Source organism: Melopsittacus undulatus, chromosome Z (genome assembly GCF_012275295.1).
Source record: "Melopsittacus undulatus isolate bMelUnd1 chromosome Z, bMelUnd1.mat.Z, whole genome shotgun sequence".
In the NCBI taxonomy this organism is placed as follows: domain Eukaryota; kingdom Metazoa; phylum Chordata; class Aves; order Psittaciformes; family Psittaculidae; genus Melopsittacus; species Melopsittacus undulatus.
Genome location: NC_047557.1, coordinates 85,303,693 through 85,325,502, shown reverse-complemented (window position 1 = coordinate 85,325,502; position 21,810 = coordinate 85,303,693). Strand labels below are relative to the sequence as shown.

General features: G+C 38.0%; 1 long non-coding RNA gene across 1 annotated transcript in view; it reads right to left on the bottom strand.

Annotated features, from left to right (window-relative positions):
- Positions 1-2,229: 2,229 nt before the first annotated feature.
- The window catches only part of LOC115947024 (uncharacterized), a 46,081-nt gene continuing 26,500 nt past the window's right edge, over positions 2,230-21,810 (bottom strand). The window contains exons 3-4 of the long non-coding RNA XR_004081012.1: positions 10,672-10,716; positions 2,230-2,400 (exon numbers count right to left, since the gene is read on the bottom strand). This is a non-coding gene — a long non-coding RNA (uncharacterized lncRNA). The remainder of the gene's footprint in view (positions 2,401-10,671; positions 10,717-21,810) is intronic.

Sequence of the window (21,810 nt, the reverse complement as noted above, 5' to 3'; positions counted from 1 at the left end):
ATAGAGGATAACACTAAAGTGTCACACCAGAAGTATTTTTAGCTTAGCACATGTAGCATAGAAGATTATTGTTTTCATAGCGTATAACTCAAGATTTCGGATGGATTCATTTCATCCTACCTCTAGGATTCAGCTCTAGATTTGCATTTAGACCCTTCCATTTCATTAGAAAAAGCAATGCAAATCCCTTGAAGCTGCAAATTTTGAGGTACTGTCTCTACAGAACTGACAGCACAGCAGACTAAGCCAAGAAGTCTCACATCTGCTGACCTAGATCAACCCCTGTGATACTGTAAAGGCCAGGATCAGCCATCGTTGGCTCTAGCATACAGACAAAATTTTTCACCTAATCATCAAAAAAGTTGAGGAGCCCAATTCTCAGCTTCTCATGAAGCTTCTCACTGAAGTAAAGAAAAGACCCAGAAGGAGAAACAGGCATGTAATGAAGAGTCATGCGAGATCAGCACAGCTACACCTTTTATAATAATTACCTTTGTAAACGTTGCGTGCACTGGCACTTTTACCTGATCAGACACTAACAGGCAAAAGGATTCTTGGTGGTTATCCAGTTTTTCACAGAATCACAGAATCCCAAGGGTTGGAAGGGACCTCGAAAGATCATCTAGTCCAACCCCCCTGCAAGAGCAGGGTAACCTAGAGTACATCACACAGGAACTTGTCCAGGCAAGCCTTGAATATCTCCAACGTAGGAGACTCCACAACCTCCCTGGGCAACCTGTTCCAGTGCTCTGTCACTCTTACAGTAAAGAAGTTCTTCCTGATGTTCACATGGAACCTCCTATGCTCCAGTTTACACCTATTGCCCCCTGTTCTATCACTGGATATCACTGAAAAAACCTAGCTCCATCATCCTGATGGAGCTAGGGTGGGATCCACCCACCCTTTACATATTTGTAAATACTGCTGAGGTCACCCCTCAGTCTCTTCTTCTCCAAGCTAAAGAGACCCAGCTCCCTCAACCTCTCCTCATGTTCCACTCCCTTAATCTTCCTTGTGGCTCTGCGCTGGACTCTTTCAAGCAATTCCCTGTCCTTCTTGAACTGAGGGTCCCAGAACTGGACCCAATATTCCAGACGTGGCCTCACCAAGGCAGAGTAGAGGGGGAGGAGAACCTCTCTTGCCCTAGTAACCACACCCTTTCTAATGCACCCTAGGATGCCATTTGCCTTCTTGGCCACAAGGGCACATTGCTGGCTCATGGTCATCCTCCTGTCTAGCAGGACCCCCAGGTCCCTTTCCCCTTCACTACTTTCCAGCAGGTCAACCCCCAACCTGTACTGGTACATGGGGTTGTTCTTCCCCACATGCAAGAGTTTTTCACTTATCTCACTAAGATTATTCCTGTTTGCTTTTACAGGTCTTGTTTGTACTGATCCCAGGGTAGGACTCCAAGGAAAGTGCTCCAAAAGGTAGCAAGACTGTCCTCTGTGCTGTGGCACTCACACATTTCATGGATAATGTTGTGTTGGATTATCTGTACTCTGTATGCACCTATGTTGTAAATAAACTTTCGGCCTGGGCTATATCTCCCATATTGCAACAGAGCCTCATCATTTGGAAAAGAAAAATAATAAAGCATCATGCAAGATGTCTGACCAGGGGATCTAGTCACTAAAAGAGTATATGTAAGCGTGAAATCATGAAAAAGCAATTACTGTGAGATACTACTGCAGGTTTTTTTAACCAAAGGTTTCTGGGTCTCCCTCCCCTCCTCCCCCTCCCCCCTAGTGCTGACTTGTTTTAGAAACAAAATCAATGTACTTGAAAGTCTACTTTTTTTCCTCTCTAATTATAGGTGGCCTGTAAAATTGCTTTCCTAATCAGTCCTTTCATAGATCCTTACACGTACAAATAATGCTACTGAAATCAGGAAAACATGAATGTTTCTATCTGCATTAATATGACTGCCATATTAGGCTCCCAACCAATCAGCACACAAGATAAAGACATATGGAATTAAGTTGATTGTGTTCAATCAATAACAAGTGAACTCGAATTAATGATTCAAACTTTAAAAAACACACTTAGGGATATGAATTGTGCAGAGAGGTACGTTTTGCACACTATGTGAATCTACCTGAGAGAACACATAAAACATTCATTTCATTTTCTGCTATGTGCTTGTTTAGTACAATACACTCAGCCATAATGAAGTAGCTAACAATTTTACAGTCTTGTATGATTCATGCTGCAAAGGATACCATGCCATACTGAAACCTTTTTATTATCAATCACTGGGAAACACAACCTTGAAGACTGGCATTAATTAAGGGTATAAGGATTTACAAATGCTCCTACTTCATTCTCTAAATATAAATATTCATGGAAGTATCTATGGATCACCTCTTGAAGTAAAAATTGATCTTGGAAAATGAGAAGCTGTAAAAGAAATAGAAACATAATTATAAAAGGCTGCCTTCAAACCTTACAACTTGAACACTTTATAATAATCATTTTCAATTTTTTGCAAAAAAAACCCCACAGAATGATTATGGAAATACAACAAAGGTGACCAAAAACATGGATTCCTTATTAAAATCAGTTTAAAAATGAAAAAATATTGCCTTTCTACTCACTTTCTTCTTTTTCTTTATCACCAGTTTTTCTATGGGCTCTTTGTGGTCTGTTTCTCAGTGCAGAAAGCCTGTTGGATATGCATCTATCATATGTGCTTTTATATCTCTTATCTCCATTGTCTTGTGTTCAGACCAAGATTGCTGTCACTTCTACCTCTATATCTTCCTGAGCAAATATTAAAGTTTTTTTCTACATGTAGTCCCAAGCTGGGCATTAGCCATAACTACAGTAGTTGCTCTTCATTTGTATTTCTATTCCCAATTCTCTATGTGTAAGCAATTATAGTAAATGCATGCACATTGAAATGAGCTAATGTATGTAGAATAATGTATGTAGAGTAATGTAGAAAATAACTAAATGCATTATTTGCTTAAAAACATTGTATTTGTTTTAACGTTTATTATTCCAAAGCACACTAATATATACATGAAAAAATTACATATATAACAATAATAAACATAAAAGAACTGGTTCCATCTCAGCTAAGGTATGGATAAATAATTCATTTCTTAAAAAAAAAGATATAAAAAGATTGGCAGCAACTACTGATGCCTGTGGTAAGGAATGCATTCCTGCAAAGAGTCTATACCTCATTAGACTGAGGTAAGACAAACCCTTTAGTAACTACAGATCTGAACAAAGCACAGAAATTCAAAGTTTCTCCTAGCTTTAAACACAAACAGAAAACTAGGTTTCAGCTACACTATTTTCTAGGTCGTCAAGAAACAGATGTTTTTCATTTAACATTTCCATAAGTAAATAAAACTGCTCCTGCTGATAAACTTTCAAGCAAAATGACTGAAAACAATTGTCCTGAAGATAAAGTGAGCAATCTGAACTTGCCCACACTTGAGTTCTCCAAGTTTAAAATCTGCCAGCTAACAACTGGCAAAGAACATGATAAAAATCAAACCAAATTGACTTATTAGCTACTTTGATTTCTTTTTCTCCTCTTTTAATGGTGTTGACAAGACTAGTAGATGATGCAAAAATATCTTTCTGTCTCTTCAAACCCCTTGTTTATCTACTTGTCTTTATTATTTTGTTCCAACAAGCATATCCCAGCTTCTGGAATTCATCAGCCTAAAACATTATTTAGTCTTTTCTATCCTCAGACCAGCTCTTATTAACCTGAACCATTCAGTGAATAATGCTTATTCTTGTACAGCCTGTGATTAAAATAGAACTGTATTCAGGACTTTCATGTATGAATTCTGCTTTGGAGAAAAATTGCTGTGCTGCTGGACAACACATTTGAATTTTCTTCCCTATCAAAATTATTTATTATTTTTATTAGCTAATGTTGTTCTACTCCTAATTATGGGTAATTAGATGATAAGTTGTCAGCACAATCCATTCACTTAGAAGCCTCTACATTTAATTAACTCAAGATAATTTTGAACACTTAAATGTCAAAACAACATTTAGAAAACAAAACATTAATATGTTGTTCATTGAACTGTACATTATAGAATGTGATTTAAAGAACCAAAGATTTTAGTGTGATGACAGCTCTCAAATCCTGCTTGTGGAGAGACTAAATTTGCTGTATGTTTTGACATAATGGCTTAGGCCTTAGCTGGTCACCTGTTACAAGGCTTCAGAGCTGATGGCAGAATACAAGCTGCTGTGGGGCTTGGTGGATAATATAACAACACCCTTACCAAAACTAGCATGTAGGAAGCCTTCTGCAGACTCAACCTCCACTCATTTTAATGGGTAAAGCATGAGGATGGTTCCTCTAGACAGAAAATGTGAAAGAATGTTAGAATCAAAACCATCATCAACAAGAACAGTTAGTGCAGTTTTCTGTTTCTGGCAATAGCCTCAGTTTCCTTCTCCTCAAGGTGTACAGAATTGCAGTGGAAGAAGGGGTGAAGGATGCCAGCCCAGCCAGACAAGGACACTAGGTACCAGCACTATATTGTTCATTAAGAATAAACATGGATTTGGCCTTTGGGGCCATTATGGGCCCTCATGGAAATAAGAGATCAGCGTGGGAGAAAAGCTTATGACCTGTTATGGTTTTGAAAAGATACTTGAGAACATCTTTTCCTCAGACTACACTGATTTTTCAGGGTACTGAGCCCAGGCTGGTCAATTCTAAGGGGTAATCCTTATTCCTACAGTGACTAATTGTAAGAGTTTTCATAACAGAAAACCTGCCAGAGGGCAACTGGGATATTCAAGGTAATATTTGATGGGGAGTTATCTTTTCCTCTTATCAATGGGACTTCTGGAAGGAGGCTTGGAAAAACTTGTGAACTTCATGCCTTGCTCACAGCCAACTAGATCAGTGGATGAAAGTAGATTCTTGCACTGTGAGCTTCAAGGTTACACATTAACACACAGTGGCTTTAAAGTTGTCTTTGCCCTGACTGAAAAAGTGATGCTGTAAGAGATTCCTCTCCTGAAGATTCAGAGTTGATGGGATCTAACCTGCTGTATCAAAGTTTCAAACTGTTCTCCAGGGTCAGTGCTTCTGGTATTGGGAAGGGCTTTCTATAACATAATCTTTAGTATGGTTATCTTTCAGCTGATACTTTTGTTTGCTTAAATTTCTCACAAAATCCTCATGGCCATCCAAATGCAGCTTTGTAACACTGAACAAAGCAGCAAAACAAAAAAAAAAAACAAGTCACCAAGTATACTTCCAGCACTAGGTCAAGTCATAAATATTTCAATTCACATGGCATTTGCTCTTTCACATCTCTGAAAATTCTCCTACTTTTCACTCTGACAAGCTGTCATTGTTTCTAGTAACGCATTTTTGTTTCAGTGTTGGGAGACTTTTCATTACCTTCTGTATCAGAAGAACTGTTTTCTACAGTACACATCACAAATGCCTGAGTGAAAGAACAGCACCTGCTTGCTTTAGTACCAAAGCTAGAATTTGAGAGCCAGCACAAATGACAATAAAAAGAAAATACTGAGAATTTGGGGTGTCTCATACCGAGTAGACAGAATAACTTTAAGGCCGATAAAATAAACACAATTTCCTTCTGTTGTACAGTAGGCATTATTCATTACCAGTATGGTTTTGTTGTGGCTGAGCTGTGTTTTGGTACTGAACATCAACAACATGACAGAAATATTTCAGCCTTTCTATTCTCTTTCTACAAATGTGGATGTAACAGTAAACCCAAGTGACAGGTACTCCCACACAACCTGGTATTCAATCAGTAAGCACAGGTTGAACAGCATGGGGCCCAGATGAAGCTGCGTAAGCCAGTACCTATTAGCTGCTTCCTTTGACTCTCCTGCTACTGCTCAGGTAGTGTGCAGGACATTGCATTAAAAACAGACAAAAAGATATCCCAAATAAAAGGTCAATAAGGTAGTCTGGAAGCTTTTTCTCTTTCACTTTCTGATTTTTAAAACAAACAGTCCTGTCAAGATCTCTGTGGTTTTTCTGTGCCTGAAAGATAATTCAAGATTTATGTAGAGTTTGGGAAAGTTAAAAAAGTGCAGCATGCAGTGTAACATTTTGGAGCCACTCTTACAAAACTAAGACATGAAGAAGTAATTGTCATGAATGGATTTTCCTGCTGTTATTCTTTCTCTCTCTTCCTAAATTCCTTTCTATTACCGCCTGTAAGACACAATTTTCAACACTAACTTCATGTTACAAAGATCCTGTTATGCTCTCCTAGTACTGGGGATGCCACTTCTGCCTTTCCCCAAACTAACAATTCTTCCCATATATTTTTCAGCTCCTACCAATGTCTAGAATAAGTGAGATAATTTTGTAGCTATGAAGTTCATGACTGTGCATTTCTCTTCCTCATGATATTTATGTTCCAGACTCTTGAATGAAAATCCACCCTTTGTCAAATGAATAAATTTAGAAATTTAAAGTGCATGTTCTGAATGAATTTGTATGCACATACATGAACATATATAGAGGAAGTCTTAGGCAACCCAGTAAAGTTTCTCACTGTGTGCTCTTTGAAGCTCTATGCTGTAGAGTTAGACATGCCAAAAGCTGAACATTCAGTAAGACACTGAAATAAATTAAAAATTAACAACAATAAATTCATAGAGGCTGGTAGGTATCTTGGAGAGCCTTAAATGGCCAATGAATTTCAGCTTGCACAGTCGCTGTGCCATAATTGCATGGTTATGAACTTTTACTAGTTGATTGCTCCCTTCCAACCTGCCCATTTTTTAAATCATCACAGGCCTGTCTCTGCTTGCACCAAAGCCAATGGCTATGTTCCAACTACTGCTCCTGGCACATGGGGCAGGACTGCAACCCACATTGCATGCTGCAAGCAGAGGAAGGATCTGTGAAGAAAGAGGTCCTGCTGCCCCCATTGAAAAGTCCCCACCTAAAATACTCTCTGTTTCCATCGAGGGTCCTGGGTGCAAATGTGTTTCCTAAATGGGTTTTCTGGAAATTGTTCATAGAGAACTACAAAGGGATTTCCCAAACCACAAGAAAATCAGCCTACATCTGAGCTGGTCATAACAGTGCAAGTCTGACAGAGTCAGGGTAACACAGAAAATCTCCCTCAGTTTTGAGGCATGTTTGGACAGCATTGGCTGCATTTCTCTAACACCAACATATTTAAATGAAATACTGCTTTAGGCAGGCACCTTCCTCCTCATTAAGAAAGACATGGAGTCCTGATCTTGGCTAAAATATTTTGAATCTCTCAGAATATAACCACATGCATAAGTAATAACTGGGGATATGTTTTAGCAGTCCCTCCATCTCTGTGAAGTACATGTAAGTGGAATCAAAGTACTGGATATTGCTGTTCTCCAATACTTACATAAATCATTACTGTTTTGGACAAAGTTCTCTATGTTTGCATTAACATTTGTGGCTTGCAAAAGGCATTTTTCTATGCTTACACTTGGCATTCCTAGTGGAATTATAATACTGAGAAATCATCATAGCTATCTGAAGGGGCTTGTGCATGAAGTCCCTGCTCCCTTAAACAGTTTTTAAGCCTGAATGACTAATGTTTTTTTTCAAGGATGACTAGATTTATGAATCTTCCCTGTGAACTCAATGCTCCCATGAAGCCAAGAAACCTTTTATTAAAACATAGCAATATAGTTACATTTTAGTCTCAATACTAGCAAAACCTGAGATTTCTACAGAGTAGAATACTTCCAGAAGATCAAACTGCAATAAAAAGCAAACCACAAATGATTAAAAATCATACTAATCTCACAGAAAACTGGTACTGTGGTTCCAAAAATAAATTCCAGTCCCAAACCTACCCTTCCATTCCCACAATCAAATACAGGTGCAGCTGTACAACCGTAATCAATGGCGGATACACACAGATGTGTGACTGTCCAATCTGCAGACAAAGGATGTACATGTCAGTAGCATGGACAACCATGTCTTCACTTCAAAGAGTTCAGTACTGTTCTTTGGCAGGCAAAAACATACATGTGTCTGGGAGGCTCAACAGTGCAAGAAATCATCATACACTAACTAATCAAAATCCAGCTGATGCTTTCTTTGAATATTTGGCCCTAAATATTAAGCAGTGCCTGGGGGCTGATTAAAATTGACCTCTCCAGGGCATAGACCATGAAACTTAAGAAAACAAGCTGAAGAAACAGAAGCAAAGACTGCTGTTCTCTGCATCTTTATTGGTATGAAAATTCTTAAGACGCCAAACAAGGGGGGGTGCTTGAGGGGAGACGTTAATATCTGAGGAGAGAGATCAAAAGCAGTTAAGGTTCCTGGCACTGCATTGTGCCATGTGTATCTTTATACACTTAAATTTACAGTGAAAAAAAAAAAAAACCCAAAAAAAACCAAAAAACCAGGAGGGGTGGGGGAAGAAACTTTTCTTTGTTAAATCAAATATTGCCACATGTTACTCATTTTAAGTTTGCTGTCCTAAGATCCAACTTAATTTAGTCTGCATTGAACATTTCTGATCTGAACATTTAATGTGGCAATGTTTTGCTCTGCCAGGAATATTATCTGAATGTTAAACATGAACTCAATTTATTTGTCAGAATATGGCAAGCATGATACCAAAGGTCATTTTGTTTATATTGTCCTCTAGCTCCATAACTTACAGCCTGTTTCTTTCATCTTCAGACCTCAAAACACTCAACAATATTGGATGTTACAGTGGGGTAAGAGGACTGGACTCACGCTTTTTCTTTTTTTTTTTTTTTCAGCCGTTTTATTTGGAGCTGGGGGAAGGAAACAGCCTTGTTCAGCAGCAAGGAATAGCACAGAAAACATGAAACACATCTGCTACGTTATGAACTGGTAACAGATACACAAGATAAGCTTGCCCTGATATGAAGGATGTGTAAGAAGAGGTATGCATTACACCTTAATATTCACAATGCAATTATAGCTTTTTGATTCTTTAAGTAAGTGCTGATCTCAGGCTCATCAGTATAGAACCACAACAACCACATACACATTTTTCTTGCAAAACATGGCCACAAAGTCTTCACAGAACCCGTGAGCCAAATTCTGATATTAATTACACTAGCAGAACTTTGCAGTACTATCACATGCATATGCAGCTCCAGTGTTCAAAACTGCACCTACAACAGCAGCCAAGATTAGCTTAGAAACTGGACCTATTTCTTACAAAGCATCATATGTTGCTTATATTATTAAAGATGATTCCACGACTGAAAATGCTTGCTCCTACTCCCTTCAACACCTAAAGACAGCTTGAACAAAAAAGAATTGAACCACACACACGGACAAGCAGATAGATGAAAGAAATGTGAACAGGAGCATCTATTTCAACACAAGCAAAACAATTCACTTCCTGAAGTGACAGAAACATATTTCCATTCTTTACTATTCCTTATTACTTCTAAAGAATTATTACAGCAGATTTCACCCCACCTGCTGATAATTCAGTGTTAGTTTATCACTGAAGTTGTTCAGATGTGAAATTTTCTTTTGATTTATTGAAGAGTCATTTCCCTGCTATCATATTGAATTGACAGCACTTTCACACACTTGCATATTGGCTATAACAAAAGAAATACCCATCTGTTAATGCACTATCAATAAAATCTGAAGAAACAAAATTGATTATTGGTGCTTAGGCTTTTCAAATCCAGTCCACAGAAACATTCAATATTATTGATACTTCCCATCAAAGCACTCTTCCATGCACTTATAAAGGGGAGACTGAAGAAAATTAAAAGTCTCAAACTTTACCAGAAGGAGCACCTTTACAGAAAACACAGGACAAAACACCCTTAATGCCAAAGAGAGAAACATCCAGAAACATTGCACTGAGGGAAACCTGAGCAGGCAATGTGATGAAGACATTCAGAAGTTCAAGAGGACCAAATCTAGTGCAAGTTCCTTTCCAAGAGTCTCAGCATCCCATCTAAGAGTGGGGCTGATCCAGAAAGGCATTTTCATGACAGTTGGATTTTCTAAAACTTGAAGCAATGGGCTTATTCAGGGTTTAGTGACAAGCTTGCCAAAAGCATTAGGCATCAGACTAATTCTGCCTTCACTGAAGTCAATTGTAACCTTACCTCTAATATCAGTGATGGTAGAATCAAGCCTTAATCCCCCCTTAAGCGTATACCTATAGTGACAATTTAGAGCATTAACGTTGTATTTAAAGTGTGTGTATTAGTAGATCCTATAGTTCTATTTCTCCTCAGTCATATATATATTATGCAAGTAGTTAGTGACCTCAGCAGTTTGTTCTATTCATTCAACGTTTTCCATTTTAAATTTCACAGATACAGCCACCTTAAGCCTAATGATTTCAAGGATTATTATTTTCTTTTAAGTGACAGACAGCCATACACAAGTGTGTTAATTGACTTACCTCCATAATACATTCTTATGTTTTATATACAGGTAAGCTTCAAGAGTGCATTTCTTAATCCAATGAAATATTTATCAGATCTGAGATCTAAAGTGTACATACTCAATTTTTTATGCACACCTTTACATGATTCATGAAATTCACCCATAATGTGAGTTCTTTTCATTAAATTTTGTTTTTATGCATCATTGTTACCCTTTTTTTACAACCAGATTTATATTGAACTGACAAATATCATTCAGGTATCTGTGAACAAAGTAGCGCTTACCTTTTGATAGAGATCATGGAGCTTTGGCACCTGTGGTAGATTTTTCTGTAAACAAACAAAAAAGAAATAAATCCAGGATAATACTAAATTTGCAATGAAGCACAGTGCGTCACATTGCATGAGTTAGTTTATTAAGAGTTTCTTCATGAATGCAAAACGGTCAGTGTGATGTGGAATAAGAGACATTAAAAAGAATATACTGAATGTACATAGAAATGCACAGTCTTACTTAACCCAAACTGGAATTTTAATTGAACATTGTTGGATTTCCAATCAAAAACATCTAAAAGCTTAGAATCATAAAATAGTTAGGGTTGGAAAGGATCTTAAGATCATCTAGCTCCAACCTGCCTGCCATGGGCAGGGACACCTCACACTAAACCGTATCACCCAAAGCTCTGTCCAGCCTAGCCTTGAACACTGCCAGGGATGGAGCGTCCACAACTTCCTTGGGGTTAGCTGAATTTTCAATCAAAAGTACACTCTTGTAAAACAAAACTTAGACTTGCATCACAAATACAGGGAGTATAATTTACTGGTGAGAGACAGTTTGAGACATATGTCAATTGGGGTTTGCCACAGAATGGACTCAGTCAGAGACCAATACGATCAGACAAAAAGCCATTTATTGCAAAGCATTAACTCCTTGTATACTATTGCTTACACACACCTACAGCAATTTGGCATATCATGATTGGGTACTTGTCTTGAAGACCCTTAGTGACTAACATATAATTGGTTAAGCACAGGTGTGAGAACTTGACCTCAAATGCTTGCCAACAGTCCACAGTTCTCATAACTCAGTGAATTCCAGCTTCTTCTTATCTTGCTTGCTTAAGCTTCCTCGGGCCTCTCATGGCTTTGCTGTATCTTTCAGAGTTATTCAGAGCTCATATACCAAATTCATTCTCCTGTGAGAACACTGTCTCCACAGGGGTTTGTGTTGGAATTTTGGTGTTTGTTTTTACTTGTAGTTCTGCTGCAATATAGGTAATGCACAGGCTTTTGTCATCATTTTACAAACTACAGCATGGAGGGTAGGTATATGGGACCTATCTCACACACAGGATAGAGGACTGTGAGCTCTGTTACCCAAGGAGCAGTAACTGATCCTGGTTTGTTAGAGCTGTCTATGGCTCCACGTCCTTCTGCGCTGCTCAGTGCCTCCCAGCTCCCTCAGTGAGGTTACTGGGAAGTGCCCTCCAACACAAAATAGGTATTCCTTTGGCTGTCTATAGAACCAGCTACCCAAAACTTTATCAACATGGGCTTGAATTGAAAGCCACAACAGTCAGGAACCCATTTTATTACTCCAGAAAATAAGTAAATACGGCAGCACACTCATACCTTGAAAAATAAGAAAATTTCATACAGTTCAGCCAGCACCATTAAGAATGCAAGGCATTTATTTGTATAGTAGATGACATCCCACCTTAGCCCTTCTGTACTATTGCCTTTTTCTGCTTTTTGGATACACAAGGTTTGGTTCTACATTCTAAACACATCTTTGTGGTACTCTCAACTCACACTGACTCAGTGGGAGACAAGGGCTGGCACTGTATATAATCTAGCCCTCAAAAATGCAAGTAATGAAGAGTTTACAATGTTATTTTTCAAACTGCTGAATAGCATAAGACTGCTGATATTGCATTACAGTGTCACAAAATCAGAGGGAAAATGCTTTAACTTTCTAAATCATTTGAGGCACCAAATTGTACTACTTAATGCTAACTGCACATTGTATTTGTTTTAGTTAAGAGAAGGAATACTTTTAAGTACTAATCCCAGCAACTGACCCTTTACATGAGCTAATTCCTCAACTAACATTTGAATCACTTTTTCTTTCCCTTGATTTCAATGAGTGGAAAAGAAAATCCAAACACCATCCTTCTTTCCTTCATAGTTAAGATCAACAGTTGCTCAAACATGAGTTATAGACAGAAGACAGAATTTCTCTCCCAAAAATGGGCGTAGAAAACAATTCTTATGCTAGAAGTTTGATTGAAATTCAAAACCAGCAAAGGAATTCTGTCTTATAATACTAATTCCTATAGTTAAATATGCTTATTGCACACATATCTATATGCACAGTGTGTATAGTTTTACATGTTTTATATATATGTTTCACTTTTAGTAGTGAACTGGTTGAGATCGGAATTTTATTTTTCCTTGAAAAAATTATTGTCACCAATAGTAGAAAATACTCCTGCAATAATTCCAGTGACAGGACTACCTGTGTAGTCAGTGGTCTGAGCTCTGTTCATGGTCCAGAAAATAAATGCTATTTTTGCAATTAAGATGCAATAAAAAGAAGAGACTTGCTTAATGGCTGAAACCACAGTAAACACTAAGGTCAACTACTTACAGTACAGACAGTGACTGCAAGATTAGTTTTCCTTAAAGTTTTTCTCTATAAACTTGTAACCTGGTATGCCAAGCAATACATCCACTTCCAAGAAAAACATCCAAAACAAAAGATTTTTCAGATTTGGAACATCACTAAGCCTTCAGAAACACAGTCCAATACTACTTTTAGTTACTTTGCTAAGTTAGCTACAGATCCTAGGGCCACTTTAAAAAAAATCCAAAACAACAAAACAAAAAAACAAAAAACAAACCTAATTGTCCAGTGGTTTCATTTCTCCACTTGGTCAGGATTTCCTAAACTTGCACAAAACCTTCTTGTCATCTCTAGCAACTGGCCATAAACTTGCTGGCTTTCAATACCTAAGGGAATACCCTCACCCTCCGGAATAAGAAATATTATTTGGACATCAAGATCACCCTGAACCTCTAACTAGAGAGAAGAAAACTACACAAGCCTGGAAAAAAAACATTCCTCAAGCTGAGCATGAATGCCTGTGGCTAGGTTAAATCTTTTGTTTCACTCTTCTGGAACTCTTTCCTGAATTAAAAAATATCAGTGTTGATAGCTCAATCTCCAGGAAATTCTGTCACTTATGCCATCAGACAAAACTGACATTGATTTCCTCTTACAGCTCTCATTAGTGAGGACAAAGTCTGGAACAGAAGCTGACTTCCTCTTTCTCTCTCAGGAGAGGATTATCACAGAGGTGTCCCATGTAGGAGAATACAGGGTTACTAGCCTAGTGTATGAGACAGTTTAGATTCATTTAGGAAAAACTAACAAATCCAACAGAGATGCTGCCACTCTTTTGCTAGTTCAAAGCAAAAAAGCACTTAAACAATTCATAGTTTATAACAAAGCAGATCACAAAGAATAAAACAAAATAAATGCTACACAAATCATGTAATCTCTTTCCCAATGCAGTTCCTTAAGAGCTTCAAGAATAAATCAAAATAACATTACCAAAAAAAAAGAAAGCTGAGATAATTAGATTTGTAAAGCCAACTTATTGTGTTAGCATTCCAAGATGCCTTGAAAAGCACACCAACAATTTTTTAGCTAAAAGCATTACTAGAGAGAATCCTTTCCCTTTGAAAAACAGCTTAGCATATAAGTAACCCATTCAGAGTGACTCCACATACTGCTCAACGCTGCTTTTTCTCTTTCCCAATTTTAAAAGCAAATGCATGGTATGTTCAGCTAAATATCCAGGGTAACAAAACTGAAGAGCTGAGTGTCTGAAGTTACCAGGGCACAGAAACTGTGGGCAGGCCACATTCCTTTACCCAGGAAGGCAGGAGACCTCAGATTTTGTGTTTTCACTTATCCTAGAGAAGGGAAACATGCAGCGAGTAAAACCTCCTGGACTCAACACTTACTCACAGCCCTGGAGACCAGGGATCTGTTTTTCTTGGGGGTTCTTTTGTACTTTAAAGCCATAGTAGATTCTTACAAGTTCAGTAAAGCTGTGAGGAATAGCAGCTGAGATATGCCCCAATAAGCAGCTGCATACTTTAATAAGTTGCTACATCCTGTACACTATATAATATTTATATGTCTTAGCATTTTTCACTTCTCAGAAATTTCTACCAATGAAAATTTTAGTAATTTGCCTGTGTCCGCCCAAAGCTTCTTTGGTATTTGTCTGCAAAAAGATCTTTTTTTTTTCCTGAAAAGGTACTAGCATAGTCTATGAAAACTAGCATTTTTTTTTTCTGGGCTTGAAAATCATAGGCACTTTCTAATGCCAAAGTTCCTCTTCTAGTTTACAAATGAAAGACAGGAGACAACAGAGGAAATGTGAGTCAAGCAGAAAAGTGTGTCAAAATCTCCCCAGATTTATGTTGTGAATTTGTATGGAACACAACAGAAATATCCCTCATTCCAAGCCAAACACTTCAGTTTTTATTGAAGTGAAATCATTAAGTCAATAGACTAAATCCTAGTTTCAGTTAAGACTTTGTATGCCTAAAATCTTACACAAATGCTGGGGAAAGTACTGCAGAAGTTCACCTTGAAATTTAATTTCTCCCTTCGTAGACAGAGTTTCCAGGAACAAAATGAAGCATGGTGGTGACGCTGATGGTCATGAAAATCTGAGTATTTTCACTGCATATACAAAGAAACCTTCAACCCTGAATTAGCATTTAATATGCACATCTATATATACAGGACTGTGCCTTCTTCACTTTGTATAAGACCCCCAGGTAGGGGTTCCACACCACCATCCCACCGTGCACACAGGTTCCTCACACATGTAGGAACCACCAGCACATCTTCCAGGATTGCATACTGCATCCCAAGAGGTCAGCTAGTATTATACAAATCATTACAACATCAGCTCAACTGTCAGATACTAGAAAGAAGGGTAGAAGCAATGATCCATAACCTGGGTTGACATGTCAACCTGTGAGTTCAGAAACTACTCAGGGACCACTGGAAAATCCCTGGTGCTTTTGTCTACCTTGTATGTAAGGTGAAATAATACTACAGCTATTTCACAAAACTGAAAAAAGAAATATTACAAACATGGGAAATTTGGAAATTATCTAAGATTCACAAGTGATATAAAATTGCAAGGAACTCTAGTATGCAAAAAAATCTGCAAATGCAATAATTAGGACAACCAGAGCCAGGTAAGCAGATAGAAAATGTTATTTGAGACTAGAAAAGGCATCAGGAAGTTCTCCTCTAGAAAGAAACTATAGTCACAAACCTTTCTTTGGGGAAAAGAATAGCAGACAGGCAAATAATAAAATGTGTCAATCAAACCAGAAACAAAACTAAAAACACTTCAGCAAGATGTCAAGTACTTCATTTCAACCTATTAACAGTTCTACAAAGTCTCCAAAAACACAATCCAGAGTCAGACATTTGCATAGCATTCTCTGGAACAAGCTATTTTATAGTTTAAGAGCAAGGTGATTAAAAAAAGCCCTACCTTTGTCATGTGTAGTCTTGAAGCATGCACAAGAATACTGTTTCTGATATTGTGCTGGAAATAAAGCCCCAGTAGTGACAAATGAAGGCAAGACCCAGCAGGTACAGCAGAGCAGGCTAGCATGTGTCCTGCTTTAAAGTAATGGCATTATTCTTTGTCAGTTGCCTTTCTACATTACAAAATTCTGAGTAACTGGAGTTGTTCTTTACTGTTGCAGAGTAAGTTTGTACTTTTCAGATGCCAAGTGCAACAGAATAAATCTGTCATGTGAGTTAGCCAAATAATACAAGAATCAATCATTTTTAAGCAGAGGGCTAGCAAGAGATGACATTAAAGAATCAAGCTCACAAGCATTCAGCTAACTGCAGATACCTCTGAAAGCATTCACTAACTGAAAATTGCTGTTTGCGTAGTAAGTATTAGTCTCTTGGATTTTAATCTAACCAATGAGCAGAAAAATCACCATATGATTTAGATGACCAACTATTTACAGGCAAGAACTAACCATTAAATGATATTTATAGTCATTCATGAATAATCCACAGCCTGAACTTTGTTCTCTAACTATATTGCAGATACTTACACGATTATGAATACAACTGTAGAAATCAAAATGATACATGACAGAGGAAAAATGATAAATGGATCCTATAAATCACATGAAATATATAAATTGACTATCAGTAAGCACAACCCTTTATTTAGCAGTCAAAACTATTGCTCCTTTTGTGCTTTTATATGAAAGTGTTTCCCAACACTTTTGCATATTGCTTCATTTTACAGACTGAAGCTGTGACAGATGATACAATTTCCTGGAGCAAAACCCAACAGTGGAGCCAGGGATGAACCAAGATGTCTTAATTTTCAATGCAGGAATTATTCCAGACTTCATTCCTTCATTCAGTGCTGAAGATGGATGTTACAAAAATAATTTACACTGCTTTGGATTTATTTTTTGGATTTTAGTGAAATGGCCCTTTTACTTGGTAAGTGAAATTAATGCAATGTAGGCCTTGAAATAAATTCTCCCATTGAAATTATGCTTGGAAAAAGGAAGTCTAACCTGTTATTTTCACAGGAAATGAAATCAAATTTCAAAATAGCAAATTTCAGCAAAATAAATTAGAAGAGTTCAACCAGTCAATTTTTCTGTTTGAAAGATCAGTTTTGAACCTCTGACTTTCCTCACAGGATGCATAAGGAACAGGTTTTCAAGAATATTATTGTCCATTATGGATGCACCGACACTTGCATTGATTTCTTCTGTCAAAATGCACTGTGTTGTTGAGAGAGATAGTTGGTGACTTCCTCACAATGATTAACTTTAGGTAATATGAGAACAGATAACAGGTTTCATCAGCCATCCACCAAAAGAAGTCTGAGAGTTAAATTTCATAGAATCATAGAATAGTCAGGATTGGAAAGGACCTCAAGATCATCTAGTTCCAACCCCCCTGCCATGAGCAGGGACACCTCACACTAAACCATATCACCCAAGGCTTCATCCAACCTGGTCTTGAACACTGCCAGGGATGGAGCATTCACTACCTCCCTGGGCAACCCATTCCAGTGCCTCACCACCCTCACAGTAAAGAATTTCTTCCTTATATCCAGCCTAAACCTCTGCTGTTTAAGTTTCAACCCATTACCCCTTGTCCTATCACTACAGTCCCTAATGAAGAGTCCCTCCCCAGCATCCCTGTAGGCCCCCTCCAGATACTGGAAGGCAGCCATGAGGTCTCCACGCAGCCTTCTCTTCTGCAGGCTGAACAGCCCCAACTTTCTCAGCCTGTCTTCATACAGGAGGTGCTCCAGTCCCCTGATTATCCTCGTGGCCTCCTCTGGACTTGTTCTAACAGTTCCATGTCCTTTCTATGTTGAGGACACCAGAACTGCACACAATACTCCAAGTGAGGTCTCACGAGAGCAGAGTAGAGGGGCAGGATCACCTCCTTTGACCTGCTGGTCATGCTGCTTTTGATGCAGCCCAGGATACAGTTGGCTTTCTGGGCTGTGAGTGCACACTGCTGGCTCATGATATTATGGTTACCTTTAAATGTTTAAGGTAAGCACATGAGGGACTACTGGATACAAATGCAAGAGAACAAATATGGAATTGTACTGAGATGATGCCACTGTGACAAGGAAAGCAAATCTTAGGAAGGTGTCAGGAGCAGTTCTACAGATACAAGTGTGCTGTCACCAGAAGTAGTTCTACAGAAACATGCCCCAAGGGCAGGCAGCCTGCCCTTCTGCTCCCCCAACTCTGGCCCTTCAGAGTGTCCTGGCACCTTGCTGCTGACCCAAACTGAATTCCAGGTCTACAGCTTGAGCTTATTTCTCATTTTAAAAGTCTTTTCGTGGTTAAAGGAGATATTTAAGCAGGAGGACAATCTGCAAGAATTCATGAAGACAGAAGTATAGAGTCAGGGCAAGAAAACGTCTTTTGGAATTGCCTCAAATTCTAATATTTTTCCTCAATAACTTTGCCAAGAAATAACAGAGAAAAAACAAACCACAGTCTGGCTTCTGGGTGGCTAAAGTGGTTATATCTCAGGCATAAAATACCAAACAAAACTATCTTTTAATAAAAAACTTTCCTTCAAAAGTAAAATTGATACTTTTTTTCTGGTTTATGGAAAATTTAGCTTGATTACTATAATTGTCAGAAAAATGCTGAAATATAAGTCCCCTCTTCTTTAAACAAAGATTGTCTTACACTCTTGGGATCAGTCCATTGACTCTTTTGCATTGATGGAATAACACAGAGGGTAAAGTTTTAACGAGACACAGAAATTTGCCTATCCTGACCCACTAAACAGCACTGGAGCATGACATTCCCCATCAGTGCTTAGTGCAGACAAGATGAAATAAGCCAGAAGTCAGCACCACCCAAAGAATTGTTCAGCTACAGGAGGGGGGCACACAGGACTAGATCCTGGCTGCAGGTGCAGAAGCAGCATGTGTGACTTTTGTAGGTGTAGGGAGTGCAGAACATTTAATTGTCCACAGCCAGCGGAGCCGGAGGCAGGCTGCTTCTGTCACACTCCTAAGTCAAAATATTTCAAGCCAGTCCCCTTCCTCACCACCCCAGTCATGAATAATACCCTTTAAGACACAATTTAAACTGTGTGGTTGCTTCCACGAGAAACCAGTTCTCTGGATGGTTCCCTGAAAAACATATGCAAGACTCTGATCCAGACGACATTGAGATTTTTCAGGCTCACAAGGTTAACTTCAATACCTAAGTAGTTCCCATTAAAATACTGACAGCATTAAATATTGTACACTGACAAATGCATCCTCCATTGAAATTATATCTAGTAAAGAGAAATACCACACATGCTCAGCCTGAAGTTTCTGGACTTATAGTTCCTTTGTAACTAAAAGCAAACTCTCTTACAGTCTCTAAAGTATTAAAGAAACTGTCTGAAGTTTTACCTTGTTGTAAACTTCTTTTCCATAAGTAATGACTTACTGAATCGTTTTTAAATTGCTAGAGTAAGTCACTGTCTGATGTAGCTTGTCCATGTCTGGCTCTTATATTATACTCTTGATTAGTGAGATACCACCTTTGGAGGAGGTGGGGGAAAAAGCTGGTTAGTTTTAGCTAGTGCAAAGCTTGAATCAAGCCCGAACACTGCTACAGGATGGTGTTCCTTCATTGAGAATAAACTACTCATTCACACATTTTGCAGTCTATCACAGTCTTCCCCTAGCTTCTCAGTACTAAGTGAAATATGTCCTCACCTAACAGCTTGTAAAATGGCACCTTCTACTAAATGAGGTCTGGAAAAGGTTAAATTGACTTCTTCTGCAGCTTTTATCTGTTCTGTTTACTTTAAGTGGACATGAGGTCAGAGCTTCAACAGCAACATCAGACACTGATCTGAGAAACAATGGTGCTGAAACTGGGGTGAGCAATGTGTGTGTGTAAGGGTTAACTTCCAACTAAAATTAGACTGCAAAAATGAGCCTGATAATATTCATTTGAGTTCCTGAGAACTGAATAATGAAAAGTCTGCATAGCTCTGGCCTCTACTAACAGGCTCCCAAGCCATTGCTCTCTGCATCAAAATGTTCTCTATGCACTTTCCTTTAGTGTCATTTTTCACGATAGTCAAGTCAGAGAGTGATAACAGCAACTTGCTGCAAACACTTAAAAACTGAGAAAAATTCTTTGTGTTACCGATGTAGTCTTTTATAACATCTTAAGAATCCTTTAAGAGGGTTTCCTTGTTGTTTTTATGTGTGTATGTTTTTAAACTACAAGGTCTACTTAAATATTCAGGTCAAGCCTGGACTTTTGCAACATATGTTTTACATATCTTTATTTATCTGTTTCCTCTAACAGCTTCTTGGGTTCTGCCACTCAGAGTAAAATATGTAATCTCCCTGAAAGCTCAAATAGCAATAGAAATACTATTAAGACACTAGCAAACTCTTGCTCAGCAATCCATTATTTAAGTGATAGATCACATTTGGCATTTCTACTGTTGCATAACTGCTTTGTTCAGAATGCTTTAAACTTATTGTAATTTATTAGGTTCTCATCTAGTGAGCAATTTGCTTTAATTTGCTTGAAATATATACTTATCAGTTATAGATTACACTTTTTTCTGGCCCTCCAATGTTTCAGTTTTGTTCAGCTTGAGATAAAAAAAGTTCAGCCCCAGAAACTGACAGAATTTACAATCTATTCAGATTCTACATACAATCTTCCTATCAGCAGTTCATATTAATTATAGAGAGGTGAACTTTAATGTAGCTTTCATGAAAATAAAAGACAAAGAAACACAAAAAGAGAAAACAATGAAACCAAAGCCAACCATAAAACATATACATGGACAAAAGCAAGAAACTGTAGTATTAATAAACTGGTAAGAGTGCTTAATGTGAAATTAGACAGAGTCTTTGCTACAAGTGGTTCTCCAGTTTGGAGAGTACAACTTACTATTGATAAGACTGCTTTCCACATAATGCTCCCAAGGATAAAACAAGCTCCCTTCATAGCTTGTCTGCATGTTGACAGATGTCTGCTGTTAACAGGGGAGTCACATACTCTGTTCTCTCCTGGAGTTTTAATTTTGTTCTTTTATTTCATTGTCAGTTGCTTTTATCTACAATGAAAGTCACACATCCTGAAAGCACAGTTCCTTATACATATGGAATACTTATCTCTAACATAACCATATATAGACACACACGTGTTTTCTAATTCCATTACAGAAAAAAAATTAAATAAATTAAGGCATAATCTTTGGACACATATTATTTACATCTTTTGAATCTGAAGTTTGGATTTCAATCTTCATTCACTGCTGCAAAATTGTCCTAAGCAACCTTTGATCTACCAGTTCCATGTACCTCATTTGACATGAGACCTTCTTGTGAAAGATAATGCTTAACATTTTGTCAGGTCTCAAATCCCCAACCCATCAATAAAAAGCATGCTTCTGGTATACAGGGGACAAAACTCATCCCTGGAATACCACCACAGGGGCTGCCTTTTGTACATTACATGAGCATTATTTAGCACTTGAAACAAATGTGAATGTCAGAGAAGTTTTAAGAGCAGATTTCTATTTTATATGTACATTAACAAATCTTCAGAGGCTACCTGGCTAATTGAATACTGTCATAATTTCCCTGCACTGAGCCTGTGGAAGAAAGTGCCACTCAAACATGGAATGGAAACAGAGACTGCAATATGACAAATTTAATACAAAGACTTTTAACAGTGGTTGCCAGAGGAGGTCTCAAATTAATCACTTTCAGACAGAACAATGTTGCTAATTCCTATTTAAGTTTGAATATTTAACGCACTGAT